At 43.5% G+C, this 6,000-nt stretch overlaps 3 non-coding genes and 12 pseudogenes across 3 annotated transcripts; all 15 read left to right on the forward strand.

The window, feature by feature from the left end:
- Nucleotides 1-71: 71 nt before the first annotated feature.
- LOC125001908 lies at nt 72-189 on the forward strand (annotated as a pseudogene).
- A 100-nt stretch (nt 190-289) lies between these two features.
- On the forward strand, nt 290-402 carry LOC125002590 (annotated as a pseudogene).
- A 95-nt stretch (nt 403-497) lies between these two features.
- Nucleotides 498-617, forward strand: LOC125002372 (annotated as a pseudogene).
- Nucleotides 618-718: 101 nt separating this feature from the next.
- LOC125002037 lies at nt 719-836 on the forward strand (annotated as a pseudogene).
- A 100-nt stretch (nt 837-936) lies between these two features.
- On the forward strand, nt 937-1,055 carry LOC125001399. The gene has a single exon (XR_007111656.1). It is a non-coding gene; the product is annotated as a 5S ribosomal RNA (ribosomal RNA).
- Nucleotides 1,056-1,155: 100 nt separating this feature from the next.
- On the forward strand, nt 1,156-1,272 carry LOC125001374. The gene has a single exon (XR_007111631.1). It is a non-coding gene; the product is annotated as a 5S ribosomal RNA (ribosomal RNA).
- A 100-nt stretch (nt 1,273-1,372) lies between these two features.
- LOC125001566 lies at nt 1,373-1,491 on the forward strand (annotated as a pseudogene).
- Nucleotides 1,492-2,017: 526 nt separating this feature from the next.
- Nucleotides 2,018-2,130, forward strand: LOC125002938 (annotated as a pseudogene).
- A 99-nt stretch (nt 2,131-2,229) lies between these two features.
- LOC125001728 lies at nt 2,230-2,348 on the forward strand (annotated as a pseudogene).
- Nucleotides 2,349-2,662: 314 nt separating this feature from the next.
- Nucleotides 2,663-2,780, forward strand: LOC125002601 (annotated as a pseudogene).
- Nucleotides 2,781-3,316: 536 nt separating this feature from the next.
- On the forward strand, nt 3,317-3,435 carry LOC125002209 (annotated as a pseudogene).
- A 99-nt stretch (nt 3,436-3,534) lies between these two features.
- LOC125002727 lies at nt 3,535-3,643 on the forward strand (annotated as a pseudogene).
- A 967-nt stretch (nt 3,644-4,610) lies between these two features.
- On the forward strand, nt 4,611-4,729 carry LOC125001385. Its single transcript, XR_007111642.1, has one exon. It is a non-coding gene; the product is annotated as a 5S ribosomal RNA (ribosomal RNA).
- Nucleotides 4,730-5,042: 313 nt separating this feature from the next.
- Nucleotides 5,043-5,161, forward strand: LOC125001643 (annotated as a pseudogene).
- A 101-nt stretch (nt 5,162-5,262) lies between these two features.
- Nucleotides 5,263-5,381, forward strand: LOC125001767 (annotated as a pseudogene).
- The last annotated feature ends 619 nt before the right edge of the window (nt 5,382-6,000 follow it).

Consider the following 6,000-nt stretch of genomic DNA (forward strand, 5'->3'; position numbering starts at 1 on the left):
TTACATCATCAAAATACATGCAATGATGATTTTGACGACTTATATATACTGCGTTTGTGACAGTTACCATTGCTTACGGCCATACCAACCTGAACACGTCTGATCTCATCTGATCTCGGAAGCTTAGCAGAGTCGGGCCTGGTTAGTACTTGGATGGGAGACCGCCTGGAATACCAGGTGCTGTAAGCTTTTCATTTTCATCAGGAGACATGGTAACATTTACATCATCAAAATACATGCAATGATGATTTTGACCACTTATATATACTGCGTTTGTGACAGTTACATTGCTTACGGCCATACCACCTGAACAGCCGATCTCGTCTGATCTCGGAAGCTATGCAGGTCGGGCTGGTTGTACTTGGATGGGAGACCGCCTGGGAATACCAGGTGCTGTAAATTTTTTTTCATCAGGAGACATTGGTAACATTTACATCATCAAAATACTGCAATGATCATTTTGACACTTATATATACTGCTTTGTGACATTGACATTGCTTACGGCCATACAACCTGAACACACGCCCGATCTGTCTGAAACTCGGAAGCTAAGCAGTGTCGGGCCTGGTTAGTACTTGGATGGGAGACCGCCTGGGAATACCAGGTGCTGTAAGCTTTTCATTCTCATCAGGAGACATGGTAACATTTACATCATCAAAATACATGCAATGATGATTTTGACCACTTATATATACTGCTTTTGTGAGAGTTAGCGTTGCTTACGGCCATACCACCCTGAAAACGCCTGATCTCATTTGATCTCCGAAGTTAAGCAGTGTCGGCCTGGTTAGTACTTGGATGGGAGACCGCCTGTAAATACTAGATGCTGTAAGCTTTCATTCTCATCAGGAGACATGGTAACATTTACATCATCAAAATACATGCAATGATGATTTTGACCACTTATATATACTGCTTTAGTGACATTTGACATTGCTTACGGCCATACCAACCTGAACACCCCCGATCTCGTCTGATCTCGGAAGCTAAGCACGGTCGGGCCTGGTTAGTACTTGGATGGGAGACCGCCTGGGAATACCAGGTGCTGTAAGCTTTCTTTTTCATCAGGAGACATGGTAACATTTACATCATCAAAATACATGCAATGATGATTTTGATCACTTATATATACTGCGTTTGTGACAGTTAACGTTGCATACGGCCATACCACCCTGAACACGCCTGATCTCTCTGATCTCGGAAGCTAAGCAGTGTAGGGCCTGGTTAGTACTTGGATGGGAGACCGCCTGGGAAACCAGGTGCTGTAAGCTTTTCATTTTCATCAGGAGACATGGTAACATTTACATCATCAAAATACATGCAATGATCCTTTTGATCACTTATTTATACTGCTTTAGTGACATTTGACTTCCTTACGGCCATACCAACCTGAACAAGCCCGATCTCGTCTGATCTCGGAAGCTCAGCATGGTCGGGCCTGGTTAGTACTTGGATGGGAGACCGCCTGGGAATACCAGGTGCTGTAAGCTTTTCATTTTCATCAGGAGACATGGTAACATTTACATCATCAAAATACATGCAATGATGATTTTGACCACTTATATATACTGCGTTTGTGACAGTTAACGTTGCTCACGGCCATACCACACTGAACACGCCTGATCTCGATTGATCTCGAAGTTAAGCAGTGTCGGTTGGTTAGTACTTGGATGGGCGACCGCCATGGGAATACTACGTGCTGTAAGCCTTTCATTCTTATCAGGAGACATGGTAACATTTACATCATCAAAATACATGCAATGATGATTTTGACCACTTATATATACTGCGTTTGTGACAGTCACCATTGCTTACGGCCATACCACCTGATCTCCGTCTGATCTCGGGAAACTAACATTAGGGCCTGGGTTTGTACTTGGATGGGAGACCGCCTGGGAATACCAGCGCTGTAAGCTTTTCATTCTCTCAGGAGACATGGTAACATTTACGTCATCAAAATACATGCAATGATGATTTTGATCACTTATATATACTGCTTTAGTGACATTTGACGTTGCATACGGCCATACCAACCTGAACAAGCCCGATCTCGTCTGATCTCGGGAAAACTAAGGGCGTGGTTAGTACTTGGATGGGAGACCGCCTGGGAATACCAAGTGCTGTAAGCTTTTCATTTTTACAGGAGACATGGTAACATTACATCATCAAAATACATGCAATGAACATTTTGAGCACTTATATAAACTGCTTTAGTGACATTTGACATTGCTTACGGCCATACCAACCTGAACACGCCCGATCTCGTCTGATCTCGGAAGCTTAGCACGGTCGGGCCTGGTTAGTACTTGGATCGGAGACCGCCTGAGAATACTAGGTGCTGTAAGCCTTTCATTTTCATCAGGAGACATGGTAACATTTACATCATCAAAATACATGCAATGATCATTTTGACCACTTATATAAACTAGCGTTTGTGACAGTTACCTTGCTTACGGCCATACCACCCTGAACACGCCCGATCTCCCTCTGATCTCCGAAGCTTTGGGCCTGGTTAGTACTTGGATGGGAACCGCCTTGGAATACTAGGGGCTGTAAGCCTTTTATTTTCATCAGGAGACATGGTGACATTTACATCATCAAAATACATGCAATGATGATTTTGGGCCACTTATATATATTGCGTTTGTGACAGTCACCATTGCTTATGGCCATACCACCCAGAACACGCCCGATCTCGTCTGATCTCGGAAGCTAAGCATGTAGGGCCCCGGTTATACTTGGCTTGGAGACCGCCTGGGAATACCAGGTGCTGTAAGCTTTTCATTTTTTCATCAGGAACATGGTAACATTTACATCATCAAAATACATGCAATGATCATTTTTACCACTTATATATACTGCTTTAGTTACATTTGACGTTGATTACGGCCATACCACACTGAACACGCCCCGATCTTGTCTGATCTCGGGAAACTATGCACGGCGGCCTGATTAGTACTTGGATGGGAGACCGCCTGGAAATACCAGGTGCTGTAAGCTTTTCATTTTCATCAGGAGACATGGTAACATTTACATCATCAAAATACATGCAAATGATGATTTTGACCACTTATATAACCCGCGTTTGTGACAGTTACCATTGCTTACGGGCCATACCCACCCTGAACACGGCTCATCTCCCTCTGATCCGGAAGCTTTGGGCCTGGTTATACTTGGATGGGAGACCGCCTGGGAATACTAGGTGCTGTAACCTTTCATTTTCCCTCAGGAGACATGGGAACATTTACATCTCAAAATACATGCAAATGATCATTTTGACCACTTATATATTCTGCGTTTGTGACAGTCACCATTGCTACGGCCATACCAACCTGAACACGCCCGATCTCGTCTGATCTCGGAAGCTATGCAGAGTCGGGCCTGGTTAGTACTTGGATGGGGAGACCGCTTGGGAATACCAGGTGCTGTAAGCTTTTTATTTCATCAGGAGACATGGTAACATTTACATCAACAAAATACATGCAATGATGATTTGACCACTTATATATACTGCGTTTGTGACAGTTAACGTTTCTTACGGCCATACCACCCTGAACACGTCTGATCTCGGAAGCTATGCAGAGTCGGGCCTGGTTCGTACTTGGATGGGAGACCGCCTGGGAATACCAGGTGCTGTAAAAATTTTATTTTGATCACGAGACATGGTAACATTTACATCATCAAAATACATGCAATGATCATTTTGAGCACTTATATATACTGCTTTAGTGACATTTGACATTGCTTACGGCCATACTAACCTGAACACGCCCGATCTTATCTAATCTCGGAATCCAAGCATGTCGGGCCTGGTTAGTACTTGGCTTGGAGACCGCCTGGAATACCAGTGCTGTAAGCTTTTCATTTTCATCAGGAACATGGTAACATTTACATCATCAAAATACATGCAATGATAATTTACCACTTATATATAAATGCTTTAGTTACATTTACGTTGATTACGGCCATAAACCCCCCTGAACACGCCTGATCTTGTCTGATCTCGAAGCTAAGCACGGTCGGGCCTGGTTATACTTGGGTGGGAGACCGCCTGGAAAAACAGGTGCTGTAAGCTTTTTATTTTCCCTCAGGAGACATGTAAAAAATTTACATCATCAAAATACATGCAATGATCATTTTGACCACATTTTATACTGCTTTAGTGACATTTGATATTGCTTACGGCCATACCAACCTGAAACCCCACCCCATATCGTCTGATCTCCGAACTAAGCACGGTCGGCCTGGTTAGTACTTGGAAAGGGAGACCGCCTGGAATACGAGTTTCTGTAAGCCTTTCATTTCATCAGGAGACATGGTAACATTTAAAATCATCAAAAAACAAACAATGATGATTTTGACCACTTATAAATACTGCTTTCGACATTTACCATTGCTTACGGCCATACCACCCTAACACAGGGCCTGATCTCCCGGGAAACTAAGCAGTGTGGGCCTGGTTAGTACTTGGATGGGGGAAACCGCCTGAGAATACCAGGTGCTTTAAACCTTTCATTCTATCAGAGACATGGAAACATTTACATCATCAAAATACATGCAATGATGATTTTGACCACTTATATATACTGCTTTAGTGACATTTGACATTGCTTACGGCCATACCAACCTGAACACGCCCGATCTCGTCTGATCTCGAAAGCTAAGCACGGTCGGTCCTGGTTAGTACTTGGATGGGAGACCGCCTGGGAATGCTAGGTGCTGTAAGCCTTTCATTTTCATCAGGAGACATGGTAACATTTACATCATCAAAATACATGCAATGATCATTTTGACCACTTATATATACTGCGTTTGTGACAGTTACCATTGCTTACGGCCAGACCACCCTGAACAAGCCTGATCTCATCTGATCTCGGAAGCTTTGGGCCTGGTTAGTACTTGGATGGGAGACCGCCTGGGAATACTAGGTCCTGTAAGCCTTTCATTTTCATCAGGAGACATGGTAACATTTACATCATCAAAATACATGCAATGATCATTTTGACCACTTATATATACTGCTTTAGTGACATTTGATGTGGCTTACGGCCATACCAACCTGAACAAGCCCGATCTCGTCTGATCTCGGAAGCTAAGCACGGTCGGGTCTGCTTAGTACTTGGATGGGAGACCGCCTGGGAATACTAGGTGCTGTAAGCTTTTCATTTTCATCAGGAGACATGGTAACATTTACATCATCAAAATACATGCAATGATCATTTTGACCACTTATATATACTGCATTTGTGACAGTTAACGTTGCTAACGGCCATACCACCCTGAACACGCCTGATCTCGTTTGATCTCGGAAGCAAAGCAGTGTCGGGTCTGGTTAGTACTCGGTTGGGAGACCGCCTGGGAATACCATGTGCTGTAAGCTTTTCATTTCATAAGGAGACATGGTAACATTTACATCATCAAAATACATGCAATGATGATTTTGACAACTAATATATACTGCGTTTGTGACAGTTAACGTTGCTTACAGCCATACCAACCTGAACACGCCCGATAGTGGGAGTGGTGATTGCGAGTGGCGCGAATTTCGAATTTGCACAGCGACTGCCTGACTTCTCTGTGATATTTTTGTTCTTTGTTTGAAATCAGAAGAATAGTTGTTTTATTTGATCTTTTGTGCTTATCATCCCCGTAATTTCCCCGACGGCTCTCGTGCTGTTCGGGGGATTGTTTTTTTTTCCGCCTAAACTAATTATGATGAATCAAGGGGAGGAAGATACAATGAACCCTCAGATGCAAGGAATGGCTGTAAATACGAAAAAGTTTGAGAGGGAGCTGACGGTGGAGGTGGAGGTGGAAGATACGAAATCAATCGCGGTAATGGACCTGCTGAAAGGTGTAAAGAAGGAGTGTGGGGAAATTTTAGGTTGTAGAATGAAGACGGACAAGAAATTCGAAATCACGATGAAGGATGGTGCCGGGAAGGCAAAGTTGATTGATGGTATAAGAATAAATGGAGTGCCAGTGATCGGACGTGACAT

Source organism: Mugil cephalus, chromosome 23, assembly GCF_022458985.1.
Source record: "Mugil cephalus isolate CIBA_MC_2020 chromosome 23, CIBA_Mcephalus_1.1, whole genome shotgun sequence".
Taxonomy (NCBI): Eukaryota; Metazoa; Chordata; class Actinopteri; order Mugiliformes; family Mugilidae; genus Mugil; species Mugil cephalus.